The sequence below is a fragment of the Oryzias latipes genome, chromosome 14, assembly GCF_002234675.1.
Source record: "Oryzias latipes chromosome 14, ASM223467v1".
Lineage (NCBI taxonomy): Eukaryota > Metazoa > Chordata > Actinopteri > Beloniformes > Adrianichthyidae > Oryzias > Oryzias latipes.
The window spans coordinates 10,393,124-10,408,111 of NC_019872.2; positions in this window are offsets into that span (position 1 = coordinate 10,393,124).

The following is a 14,988-nucleotide window of genomic DNA, read 5'->3' on the forward strand; positions in this document are numbered from 1 at the left end:
TTATCACGGTAATTTTACTCCAGGCTTTTTCTTTCACAGCCCTATTCCAATATATGAAAGACTTGATGTCATGTCATTCAGGCTGGGAAAAAAACACAATTATTCATTTTTCCTCCATTATCAATTTTCAAACGGTTGGAACTTCCATGAATTAAAAAGGACGCCATCCATACGTCACTAAATCTGAGTCCCTGATTGATCAAAGTTTGACCTGATTTAACTTTCATGGTACGTTCAACCCAAAAACGGTTGTAGAAACTCCTTAGCTACGCGTGAGAGTTTTGAACTTGGAAGCCTGAAAGACCCATGCAGAGAATGATGTGGAAATAGCTTGAGAATTGGGCACTTTAGGTTAAAGATTCAGTGTAATTTTTCTTTTTTTGGGTCATGTTTTTGTTAGTCACTTACACCAGGTTGATCTTCGTAATCATCTCAGCTGTTTTCATTTCTAGTAATTACCCTCAGTATTTATTAGGGGTGTAACGATGCGCTAAAATCTCAAATCGGTTCGATTCAGAATTTCATAGTCCTTGGTTTGGTACATTTCGGTTCTGTATTGCTGTTTAACAAATCTGCCTTATATGAACTGCTATTTTATGAACTATTATTAAAAAGGAAAAAAGAGAAAAAAATGTACCGAAACGGTACAGAAGTGAACCAAACCGAAAATACCGAACCGAAACTGCCGTACAGAAAGGGTTCAGTTCAACTACGTGTATCGTTACACCCATAGTTTTTATACGCTGGACAGCTCACTTTGGTCCAACAATGCAGGAAACCTGGATTCGATTCTCAGGGGAGCAATGAGCTGAAAACCAGCGTGGGTCTCTCGGCAAGACCTTCTTGCGTTGCTGCCGCTGTAGCACTTCCTGTGCCTTGAAAATACAGGGTTGTGTAAAGTTCTGCCACCAAGCCTCCTACATATTAAGTCTTACCAACTACTGACAGCAGATTTCAATTGCCCATTTGCCACTGAGAGAAATATATGAGCTGGAAGCATAAAGGTTAGGATGCATAATGTAAATATTTAATATTAAACAATTCAAAAGAGTTATCATTGAACACCTCAAACAACAGTGTGTGATGGGTTTGTGCCAGAGGCATAGATCCAGACATTAGCAAATGATGGTTTATTTTAAAGATGCCATAATAGAGCAGTTTGTCAAAATTCCGACATGTTTCTTAGTAAGTTGAATATTTCAGGCATGTTTGCAAATCCCAGTGTAATGGATTGCTGATGAATTTACCAGTCCTCCTTCAAACACACTTTAAACATTTTAGTTTTGTGCTGTTGTCTAAGGTCTGCCGAGCTGATGCTGCACAGCACTCCCAAGAGTGTGCAATGCAGTTGTACGCCCTTTGACATGTTTACACAGTTTCATGGCCAGACTCATTCCTCGTAAGTCTCAGTGTGTATCTTTGAGTGTGATACAGTCTGTGTTTATGCTTCAGGTTTGTCCTCATCTTTGAATGTCAAGAACTTTTGTCTTTTATGATGCTCACATGCTGACAGTGCATGAGCATTTTAAGCAGACATGATGCTGGATTGACACGCTACACTTACTTAAATTATTTCAACTGAAATACAAAAAAGGAGGATTTTCTACAAAATTCCAAATCCTTGATGCTCACTCCAGATAAATATGGAGTGATATTTCTGCCACAACGTTGCACACAAAACTTTCTAAGTTGCAAATGAAAATGTTAAATATTTGCTTTTCAGTTTTTGTTTTTCCTTTCAATTTTTATTTGCATACAAAAACTTTTTTTTTGCATTGAAAAACTTTTTTTTTGCATTGAATTTTTTTTTTTTGCTTTCCAAAACGTTTTTTTGCGTTTGCAAAACAGGTTTTCGCGTGCATTGTGTCAAATCTCGCTTTTTCCCTATCTTTGATTTTGCTGTCTCTGTCTGTTATTGACTGTGCTTGGAGGCAGACATGGACTTTGTGTTGGTTCTGTTTGTACGGGATTCTGCCGTTTTCAACCATTGTGGCCCGTTTCTCTCAGAGTAAAACCCAGAAGGAGCAGCAAAGCAACTAAAATCGAACCAAGTTTTGTTTTTATTTATGTCAGTGTAGTGACCAGCGTGTTTAAAATGTCTGCCGCAGAAAAAAAAAATGTCAGAGCTCCGACTCCGTCCAGCAGGAAGTAACACTTTTTAAGATTTGTATCTGAACTATTGTTTTATTTTCATCAATAAATGTTGAAATATTAAGAGAAAATAACATTTTTTTCATGAGTAATTTCTTTTTTAATTTGGAAAAACGCTCACGAGTTCTAAAACACAAGACAATGTGAAAATGAACATAAATGTTAAAAATGCTTCATCTGCTAAATACTATGGAAGCGATTGTGTAGCATAAATAAAAAGAAAAGTCAAAAACCTGTGGCTGATAATGAAAATGGTATTTGACATTTCATTTTCAAAAAGTTATCAGGTAAATGTGTAGCAAAATTCAATTAAAAATGTCTTATTTGACAATTAAAATGGATTAACAGAAATGCTTTTTAATTTTCAAAATGTAACTGCATCAAATGACTCAAAATTAAAATGAAAAATCAATATTTCAAAATGCTTTTTCATTTTATACTTAAAACTGCTTATTGTGTGTCATAATTAAAACGAAAATACAAAGAGGGGATTGCATTTGCATTTTCACATCCACCCTGCAAAATCTGTAGCAAAATTAATTACAAGTGAGCATTTCTAGATGGGAGGCGGGGCGATGACGTCAGTGCTTTCTCTGTGTGTCCGCCTGCTAAGAGACAGACAGACTACGAGCAGTGGAGCTTTCTGTTAGCGGCAGAGAGGACGGCTTTGAGTTGGTTACGAACTTCTGATGAGTTTACACAGCTTCTCAGGACTACATAGCAGCATGTTCGCCTTTTGCAGTCCTCATTCGGACGCACCGCGGACAAGCTTTTTTTCTTCGGACCGCCAGCTGCCTCCGCACAGCGGAGCGCGAATCTCCTGATCGCTGAAGGCGGAAATACTGCTACGATCTGAGAAACCATCATATGAATTTGTGTTTCCAGTGGTGTCCAGAACAAAAATAAAGACTGATGTAATTCCCACATATTTACAAATTTATTTGCAGCTTCGCGCTGAATTTGCTGTTTGATGACAGATGGAGCCCCATCAACAGATAGCAGATTTCACCGTGCTAAACGTTTGCTGGTTGGACCAACAACACTCACTCAGCGCGAAGCTGCAGGAGACTATCTTCATAATGTGCTTTATCACACAGTTAAGATTATATTTAAGGGCCTGCTCTGCTCGATCATTTGTTTTTAAATCCGTGCAGACAGACGACGTTGAAGTTGGCTTGTGATTCACAGCTTCTGATTCCCGAGGGCAGTAAAGGAATATTCCGCTGCATTTTTCGCATTAAGATCACCTAAAACCTGGTCCTGTTCACAAACCGCTGGACCTGGACTGCTCAAACCTGGATTCCAGGATCTTAATGCAAAAAATGCAGTGGAATGTTCCTTTAGTGCCTTCGCTAATCAGAAGCTGTGAATCGCAAGCCAACTTCAGCAGCCGGACACACGGAGAAAGCAGTGACGTCATCGCCCTGCCTCCTCGCTGGAAATGCTTTTTCTAAATGAATATTGAGACAAGGTTCGCAGGGTGGATGTGAAAATGCAAATGCAATCCCCTCTTTGCATTTTCGTTTTAATTATGACACACAATAAGCGGTTTTAAGTATAAAATGAAAAAGCATTTTGAAATATTGCTTTTTCATTTTAATTTTGAGTCATTTGATGCTGTTACATTTTGAAAATGAAAAAGCATTTCTGGTTTTGACTTTTCTTTTTATTTATGCTGCACAATTGCTTCCATAAAATACATTGAGACTACTGTGGTGAGCCATCATTCTTTTGTTTATTATTGCTGTTTATCTAATCCCAAACACTTTTGCAGCATAAAGTAATATGTGCTTTAAATATTTTATTGTTTTGTTTTAACAAACAGATCTTAAAGAAAATCAAACTTTTTTTGTAATATATTGCTCCGGAAGATTCACACATCTCATACACAGGCCTGTTCATATAATGTCAGTATATAAACTACACAGTTTATTTAGTTTCAGGAAATCATCGACCAAAAATTCACAAATCTGACCAAATAAAGATTAATCAATGCTACAAAAGAAAGAAAGTATGAATTGTGGTTAAAATGATAAAAAAAAATGAAAACGTCTTCATCCAAAGAGACAACATTGAAGGTAACAAGAACTGGTTCGGTTTCTCTGCCGTGGTAGCAGACAATGAGTTATATCGCTAGAGGAGACACGCCCGCTTTAGAAGCCTGGCCGACGGTGGCGGAGCGCGACGCCATCTTGGTGAGGTCGACGACGCCCACATGACAATGATTGCAGAAATATCACTCCATAGATAAAGAGATGCTAAAAATGATCTCAGCGCAGCATTTTTTGGAGGATAAATAGGAATCTTTTACCAACAATATGATAGCATTGATTTTTTTAACAGCTTGACCTTTACATAATGGTGATTAAGAACACACACTCCTGGCAAGCCAGTTTCTGTAACTAAATGGAAAGGTAATCAATGTTGAGATGTACTAAAAATACAGAACAGAAAAGAGATGGGAGTTAGCAGGCCGGAATAAATAAAATAATAATGAAGATTATGAAGCTACAAGATGCACATTAGTGTTATGAACAAAGCTGACACCAAAAAAGATAATTACATTTTTCCTTATTGCTTTACATGAGGTCTTTTAGCGAAGCAAAACAGTGAACGCAGTGGGATCTGTCACACATACTGAAGTCATCAGTGCTGCAGAAGGCAGTTCAAATTAAGGCCTCATTTTAGTCTGAAATTCAAGTGCAATGAGCATGTATCAATTTGGTTTGCGACAGTTCGTGCATTACAACAACTAATTATCGAACAAGTCCCAAGGGAATTGACATTGGAAAAAAGTAAATTTTGTTGGAAAGAATAACAGATGTTTGAGATTTAAATAACCTTTTGAGTGAGCTGTTTAGTTAAAACTATCCATCAAGTCAATGGTGCCCTATTTGGTGTGTTATTTCTGCATGAAAGGAAGGAAAATCAGCTAAAGAATGTTGAACTACAGTAGTACGCAAACTAAACTATAACATCTACTGAATTAGATGATTAGAGAATAACTAATCAATCTCCTTATGTAGGATCAGTAAAGTTCTATTCTAACTGTAAACAAGGTAAATAATACAATTTTTTTGTTGCACAAAGGGCAACAAAGGTGTGAAAGTACTAGGGGTGTATTTATCTCTGAGTCACAATGGTTAAAAATTTGGCTAAAGATGTTCTGGATCGATTTTAGGTCAGTGAACCAGTTGGAATCAGATTGTTCACAATGAGACAATATCGACTATGAATCGGATCAAAAAACACAAATTATGATATGAATTGAACTGCTGTTAAAATAAATTGTTACAATCCTAGTAAATAAAGAATAATGCTACTCATTTGACATCTCAATGGCATCCTGCTGGCGTTCTTTTGAGAGCATACACACAACTTTCCAGAGAAATAACACTTTGAATGCAATGAAACAGACCACGTTACTTTACTGGAAACCTGTGGCTGACAGTTGAAATACAGAAATACCCCTTTGTTACTAAAATAGTCTCAAAGCCATTGTGTTCACCTTCGAAAGGGTAAATTAGACTCAAATAAGTACCGGTAGATATCTAGAATATACCTATAGGACTCCGTTCGTCCCTCTCATACATTTTTATTATTTGTATATTTATCTTGAAATAGCACAGTCCTTTCCCTCTGATAAAGGTAACATTTTATGCACTGGTTGAGAAAACAGTATGTCAATGTCTGATCTCTCACCCTAATCCTTAACTTCTAAAAACTATACAGTGTGGGACTATGTAGTCCCCTGGATTTTAAAAGCAATTCAGACACAATACTCACTACTTTTATTTTTTTTAATAAACAATGAATATGACTTCATCTATCTCAAGAAGTGAAAATCTAATTAATGTGCGTTTTGTGATGACTATTTATTCACTGTGTTCTGAAGATGAAAACATTGCTTTATTCAAAAAGTACATTTAAGTAATTTTTTTGCAAAACTTGTTCAAACGCAATGCATTGTGGTCTAAATGTGGCCAATCTAGTGAGCATCATGCACACTGGTTTTTTGCAGAGACTTCAGGGAAATTTCTAGGACACTCAATTTTAGAATTGTGGATTCAGACAGCACTACAAAATGGCAAACACACTATATAGTGCACTATGAAGTGAGTAGTGAAGGAATTTGGATACAGCCTATGGCTTTTAGAACACAGGCCTTTTTTGGGGGACACTTTCTATTTTTTTTAGCTCTTGTGTGCTGAATTTGCTTATCAGGTATTTGCAGTTTTTTTTTCTCTTTTGAGTAAACAGCTAAGCGTAAACATGCTGCTGCATGCAAAGCAGCAGTGGTAGTAAAAAATATATTTTTTTTTATTTTTGCAGAACTTTACTGCTTGAGCCAATTGTAAACTTTTCGTATGGTATATTTCAGTGGTTTTCCCACACCACTGTTACCTCAGTAACTTTTCACACCACCAAAACGGAAAATAAACGGGTGCTTTTGAAGCTGTGCATTTATGAATGACTGTGCAGTCTTGTTGTTAGGTTTTATGAGATTCAACAGATGGTGAGCTTCACATCAAGGTTCAAGGAAACCCAAGAGAACAGGAGGAAGGCTGCTTCTGCAGCACAGCAAACAAGCACCCTCTCCTCCTGTGAAATGTAACAGGCGTGCTATTCCGATGAAAGCATCAAGTTGGCAGTGACATCTCCTTTTGTAGCATGTCCCCTCTGTCCCTCTGCCTTCCCTCCTTGCATTTTTTCCTCTTTCCCATCACTCCGTCTTATTCTCTCGCAAGTCTTTTAACAATGAATTGGCCTGATCCCTTAATAGGGTGCATGTCTCTTTCTTCCAGTTAAGTAGAAACACATTGACAGGCTAATCTATTCAAAGGCTTCTGAAGCTGAATGTTGGTCACCCTTTTTCGGAGTCGCACCAGTTTTTTGTCAACATCATGATTATATAACCCTCAGGTTTTCAGAAGCCCCATTCTCTCCTGGGTGCATCCGTGGGAGTTATGACATATTTTAGATTCTTTTTACTCTCATTCTCTCTTAGTGAATACTGGGTAATTAAAAATGATCGTTTTTTTATGAAAGCTTCTTAAAAGATGCAGTGAGTACAATTTTTCAAGACAAGGGAGAGCATTCATTCAGTCATTCATATTAGCAAATGCTATGGAATTGCTGATTTAGCTCCACTGACTTTTATGTCCCAAACTTGTTTCTCTGTAGGGAAAAAAATGCAAATATATCATTTCCAGTTAAGTACATCTTATGTGTTTTTTTGTGCTTTTTTTAGTGATTGTCTATAAGTACAGATTTGAATTATCTTTAAAAAAAAACATTTTGTAGATACCTAGCCCGATAAAACGATTCATTCGGCTCTGATTTTCACAGTCACATAGTAATGTTCAGTACTGCTCCTCTAATTGGAGCTGGTTGCTCACTCTCACTCCTTCATCATTTCTGTTTCTTCTTAGTGACATTCCCCAGTTTGCTGAGGCTCTAGACTCAGAGTTTAAACTCTAACAGTCTCTGTGAAAGCTTTATGACAGCTTTGGGCCGCACTCTCTGTTACATCATCTGTTGTTTATAGATTTATTTCTAATTCTCTACAATCTTCTGTTAGTTTAATTGTAACGCAACATTTTGTGGTAGATTTTTTTTTGTCTTTTAAAGCTTCTTTTAACATTTCAAGGATTTTTATTTTTCAGGAGCTATTTTTCTGAAATGTAAAAAAACAAAATAAAATGCTTTGACACTCTGTCCTTATGTATGTTCATATTTGGGATGTGGGCCACTTTGTTCATTTTAGTTGCTGTGTCTCGTAAAAGGCATTTTTTTTAGGTGGCACTGTCAGTCATCTGTGTTTCTCTCGCCTACATTCATGGTGGCAGGGTTTAATTAAGGCATATTTACACTGACAGGTCATATCTGCACCAAAATACAATTTCATGGCCGATCTGTTTCAGTTCGACAAGTGCAAAAGGCTCACCTGAACTCTGGGTGAGGGCTAAACAAGCAATCTGTGGTCTCAGTTTACTTGAAGATGAACTAACGTGGGCTTTGCTTCCATGTGAGTGCTCTGTGGACTTTTCAAAGCATGAGCAGAAAAATGAAGGAGCGAAAAGGTAACCCAAAGAAAAGCACAAATCACAGAATAGTTGGAAATGCCTTGATCAAAGTACCAGCGGTAAACAAAACTTTTTTCCCCCTACTGTATACCTAAGGTAATTTTAATGTAACCATTGGGGTTAAATGAGTGTTAGAGTGTATTTATTTGAACTCCTGTAGTCTATTTTTATTTCTTATTTTATTTGTCTATTTTTGAGCTTAGGCTGACAGAGGAGAAAGGTAGCGATTTGGGCATAGTAGGTGGAAAAACTAAATAAAGCAGAATAAATGAATGAAGACCAAGGGAAGTCCTCCTCTTTAAACTGATGCACGCTGGCAGGAATCTTAAAATCATGGCCCAGGGTTACAGATTATCAGGTTGCCCAACCAAGGCAAAGGGGGTAAAAACCCCCACAGCCTCCCGAGCCTGAACAGAAAATCCCCTCTATCTTTTTTTGAGGACCCCGGGGATCTGCACACTTGAAATCTAGGCTCTTGTAAATTAAAAAGGCGCCCACTGCAATGGAGTTTTACATGCCCTTCAACTTAGTTTGAGGTGATAAACAAGAGCCATCCCCAGGCACCTAACACCTGACCCACATCAGTGCTGAAAAGTGGCCAGCGGGGGTGATGGGAGGTGCCACATAGATGGGAGAAATGGACTGGTGGAAGGCCAGGGGTTAGCAGGTAAAGAATAATGAGAACAGATAGTAGTGCTTTAGCTGCTTGATACTCTTTAGCACAGGCCTGATTTTCACACCTGCAGGCTGTTGTCCACCACTTCTGGTGTCAAAGATAAAGACTGTTCAAGGCTTCTGCACCCAAAGACACATTTTCCTTTTTGGAGCATTTATCTCCTTTCCTAGTGAGAGCTTTTATTTTTCACAAATGAGCAGCTGTTGGAACTGCACACATTTTGTGGTGATTCGGTTCACTTCAGTTCTTCAGACGCCTCTGAAAGTGCTGCTTGGAAAACCAAACGAAGATTTCCAATGCATCAGAATAACCAATTCGAACCTAATCAAAACCTGCCCGAGTTGGTTTTCTGAAAAAAATAAATTAAAAAAAACTGCTGCATTGTCTGTTTTATCTCACTGTATTGCTTACATCATCTTTTTCTTCCTTTTCTTCATGGCTGCCTCTTTCTTTTCACAGGAAAGCATCACCAACATCCCCTGTGGCCAAGTAGTTCAGGGTTTCTGTCACCACAAAGAATCATTCAAGTACGTTTTGTTCAATCTCCAACAAGCAGTCATGTTCTCATTTTTATTTTTTTAGGTCTATTGTAGACTTTAAATGCAGATACCTGCCATGTTGCTATGGAGCGTGTTCCTTCTGTGATGTTTTTTTTCTCTCTCAGGTACACATTTGTTATCTCAATTAGCTTGCTTGATATCCAATCGAAATCGTTTTTCTGATCAAACTGCTTGACTTTGTGACCTTCAAAGGTCTGTAAGCTTTTCTCTTGAGCTTAAACAGTTAAAATGGTCCAGATTAATTAATTTTGCTCAAGCATGTTGGAGTGAAAAACTGCAGATTGATAAATGTTTCTGCAGAACTTCAGAGTTAGTAAAATAGATTCCAAATCTATCTTATTTGCACATGACTACTGCGTATGTGAAATATAAACAAAAAGCATGCTTCCCCTGCAGTCTTGTCTGGTGTTGTAGACTTTACCCTCCATTGCTCTAAGCTAGTTCTTGTGCTGCTATGATAAGTGCTCCATTTGTGTCTGCCAACCCTTTCCAGCCCCTGGAAGAAAGAAATGGTACATGCCACACAGGGGCTTGTGCTTATGTCCTCCTTATACTTTTCTTCTTAAAGTTCTGCTTTTTAGACTTTTGTTTAACATTCAGACTTGAGAAACAACACTTTTAAAATTAGAGTTTTCATTGGGAAGACATACATGTATTTTATAATTTGGGAGAAACCTTTAGGAGCTTTCAGATGCTACATTCACACCGGCCTCTGCAACACATGTCTAAAAGCGCCTTCAAGAACCCGGGTCAAGCGCATTCTAGAACATGTGACCCAGGCCCGGTGTGAATGTAGCATCAATGTCATTGGCTTCTATCTTCTCCAGTTGCTATGGTGATTCAGTCTAAAATCGATGAGTATATTACTTAGATTTTGTTCAACTTTAGACTTTATAGACTTTGATGTTGTGGTTAACTTATAAAGAGGAGCACGGTTGTTTCAGTTTGTAGTTTGTGTTGCCTTCTCTGATACTTCTTTCAATTCCTGTCTGGGCTCCACTCAAGAATTTAAACATTTAGCTTCTCTTCTTAATATTCCCGGTTTCTAACCAGTTTGTTAATGCTTTCTATTGATTTTCCATGCATTGATTTAAGGAAGTATCTTAGCTTCTGAAACAATTTGACCCTTCATATTTGAAACTCTCACTTGAAGATCTGGCACTGTCTGACCACTTCATGTTCTGGTGGATTGCTGTTTTAGATTTAGCTTATTCTCTTTGACTCTTGCTAATGTTTTCAGACTGTGTTTTTCAACCTTTTTGTGCCAAGGAACAAAAAATCTCACATCACACTGACAACTGAAAATTAAAAAGAAATTAAAAAAAAAAATTCTGTAGTCTGTATTAAGAACATAGTCATTCTTACCAAAGAGTCTATCTGATCTTTCATGTTCTACGTTCTGTGAAACTTAGGGCTGTTAGGTTGAACACAGAGCTGATATCCTGGCAATGGTAAATGTTTTTTCGACCGATTGGATAAAACGTAGTAATTTCCCCCATCACACGTGACCATCTCTTACGGCACCCTGGTTAAAAAACCCTAATATAGGCAAGAGCTCCAAGTGTTCGGTAGGTTGTAGAGGTTTTTGGAGCTTTCTACATTTTTTTCTCTCTGTGAGGGCTACTGATGTTTTTCTCAGTGAGGGACAGTGTATGGGTTCTTGAGATGCTTATCGTCTTTCAGGAACTGGCAGTGGAGGACCCAAAATGCAGGAGACCAGGCTTGGTGACAGAAAATAAAACATTTAATAAACAAACTGAAAAATGACAAAATCCTGGGGAGCAACAAAAAGGTGATAAAGTAGAAAAGAGCAGATGATCTGACAAGGATGAACAGAAACAAGACACTTAAATAGACAATTAACTGAACTGAAGACAGCTATGGATCATAAACCAAAAACTTGAACAACAAAACCAAACCAAACCACAGAATCCCTACAAGTTTTTCCTTTTTGTTAGATGATTTTTCTTGTAGACCTATGTTTCTTATATCAAAATCTACAATAACTTTATTAGTTGTTCTATTTTAAACTCCAGTAATTTCTTTGCTACTTTAAATTTATTTATAAAGTTTTATTTAATTCAAATTGTTGTGAATATTTTCAAATTGTTGTGAATATTTGATATTATTAGTGAGTAAGCAGCTCCTCTATAGAAAATACAAACGGCAGCAGGTTTACACTGCCTAACCTTTTTCTGAACCCTAAAAGGAAAATAAAAATGAAGAATGCTACAGAAAGCACGTTCTGTCCAAACACATCCTGCAGTACAATACGTAATGACCACAAATGGGGACATTTTAACTGTGCACCCTTTATTTCTCTGCTGACATGTTCCAAAAGCACAGCAGCTATCTATGAATCTATAGCAGCTAAATTTAACTTTTTTTTTTTACTTTCCAGTTTCACTAATGGTCAATGAGCATTTGGGTCAAAAGAAAAAATTGATGTCTTAAGGAAGGCTTGAAGTCTCACACTCCTCTAAAAGGTGATGAGGAAGCATGTTCTTACACGCTCTTTTAGAGTTTCTCTGTGTAATTTGAGCTCAAAAAAAGTCACCCAAGAACATTTAATCGCTCTCAAAGCACTTTAGTGAATTTATACTGAAAGAGCACATTGCATTTATTTTGAATCCACAGCTGTCCTTCTAGGTGGCATGACCTGCCACTTAAATTGGATGCATCATTTTTTGCTTTCAGAAGCAATTTCATTATAACATTGCCAAGACATACATTAGTAACAACTATTGTGTTTTCTTCATTTTTGTTAAGAATGTAACAGTGTGACTTTGTTTGTGGCAGTTTTTAATTAAAATAAATATTTCTGTATACCTACTTTTGCACGGTTGAGGGCACTGGTATAATCCATCACACCCACAAGAAGTGCCATCAAGAAAGGCAGCTTTTTCAGTTTTATTGCAGTATGAGATTTGGCTTTAATTCATTTTACATCTCCATCTCCGCGTAGCCAAAACGGTGCACTTACTGTCAAGCGTTTAAGCATGGGAAATGAAACATTTCTCACCGTGTGTCATCTTGAAAGGGGGATTTTCCCCAAAGAAAACTGTCATATATATGCCACAGTGGGTAAAAACATGTAGTTATAATCTTGGCAGTTTAATTGTCATATCTAGCTTTTTTTCCCGAGCCTTCTAGCATTTATTTCTAATCATTTAGGGTTAGAAAGAAGCGACTGCAGCTGTCAGTTGCTGTTACATGCGCATGGTTGCTCTTTAGTACCTGGTCATTTTTAATAATTGCATAAAATAACATTACTATTAGGTACCAACATTACAATGACAGAATACTTACAAACCTGACTATGTTGTCACATGTTATTGACTAAGTTATCATATCTACACAATGGAATTAACCAGTTTGTCTCACATGTCACACCTATAACGGCCCTTATCTCACAGAAAGCTGTCTCTCGTGAGTAAAACAGCTTGGACAAAGGAGAAATTAGTTATTAGATCGATTCTATCAAAAATGTCTTGTCACAAATAACATAGGTCTCTTTAAGTACTGGACTGACTTCTTGTGGCAGTAAGAAGTCTAGAAAACTTTCAATCATGTGAAAGAGCTCAACTGTTGGCTTGCTTTTATGCTCACAGCTATCAAATTGTTTGTAGCTGCTTGTATAAGTCAGTCTAAAAGGGACAATTTGTGAAAACAAATGTGTTTTTTCTGTGGTTTGTTTTTTTAAACCAGTACTTCAATAGCAGTCTCATAAGAATTGGCAGACTGTGTGACCACAAGAGCAATACTAGCAATGTAATACAATCAATACAATCTCTTATCAGAAAAGAATCACTCAATTGCTACAATTTTTTAGCTTCATGAAACACATGTTAAGTAAAATGAATATTAGGCTTTACTGACCATATTTAAACCACAACAAAATCTGATTTAAACCGACAAGCCTGTTTTATCCATTTGTGCATTAAACACAGACTTATAAAGACAAATTCGTTAGCCTTGGCATGGATCACCCCCATTAATTCGAGTTTAATGAGGTTTCTTGCATCCTCTCTTTTTATTTTTATTAAAGGAAAGAGCCAAAGGCCGCTACATTTAGAAGTTACTAATGGGTGGTTTATTAAACTGCGAGCTTAAGAACTCCATTAATTTTGAGCATTTGTAATTAACAGGATTTAAGAAAAGAAAACATCACAAACCATAGAAATAAACATCAAAACACAGCTCGATGTACTACTATTGATTTTAATTGTACAGTGTCATAGTATAGAGGGCAATTAAATGTCAAAGAAATATATCTGTTTTGAACTAACTTTAGGATAAAAATGAATAAATGTCAGTAAATACGTTTTCTTGGACTGCAAAGTGTTTTTGAAACATCTTTTTATCATTGTTAGTCCTTTTCCTTTGAACGATTTTTTTTTAAATATGTGGGACAAATAAAGTAGTGAAAACATGTGTTTTTTGTTGTTTTTCATTTTTTTTTCTTCATTACAGTGAAGATAATACATATCCAGTCTTTCGTCTTGTGCCTTTGCAATTTGAGAAATTAAAATCTACAAAAGAAAAAAAAAAAAATCATGCTGGATTGGATGGATTAGATTTGCATGTATCTATACTTTTTAATTAACTTACAAAACTCCCAAATGACCATACTTTAACTTAAGCACAAAATATTACATTTAAGAAAACAATTTACAATTTAAAAGGACATTAATATTTCTTTTTAGAATGTGGAGTTTCAGTGTTCTCTGGCATTCTCACACTCTGAAACATTTACATTGGGATGATTGCTGATTCTTAATCTGCCATAGGGGCGTGCATGCATGGTTGGTTTTGTCATTTACTGTTGAATGGGGCTGTGATGGAAAAGTGATCTGATCAGGGTTTACCCTGTTTCTCTCCAGATCTCAGCTGGACGAGCTCTTCCTCATGTGACCCTGTGTGATGGCTACAGAACAATTTCGAACCCAGACACTGGAACCCGGAAGAAACAGAGGAGGACGAGCATGGCAGGTAAGTAGATTTAATGGACAGGTAAGTTAGACGAGCGTGAGCAGGATTCGTGGATATCACTACACATGAGGCAGACTTTGGTGGCGTCACTGGTGGGTTCCTCCGCAGGTCCTGAAAGAAGTTGTCGTCGGCAGTGGAGATCCGGGGACAGGAGAAACAGCAGAGGCTCGAGGTGTGTCTAGAGCAGTGTTTTTCAACCTTTTCTGAGCCACGGCACACTTTAACCTTAAAAAAAATCCCGCGGCACACCAGCATCCAAAAATTTAAAAAAAGAAGGAGAAACTCATAGTCTGTATTGATCTACAGCCCCTCCACAATCTCACATGCATTTTTGAGATAATTGTTGCAGAAAAAGCTGGAAACTGCAGCTGTTTTTTTCTAAAAGATTCAATAAAAGTTAAGTTAGAAGATTTAAAAATAGTCTATGTGTGTTCGTTGGTTTCATGACGTCTAACGACAGACCTCCTTGTGCCCTGTCACTCTCACAACCCAATGCATCATGGGAGATGTAGTGCATAAAACG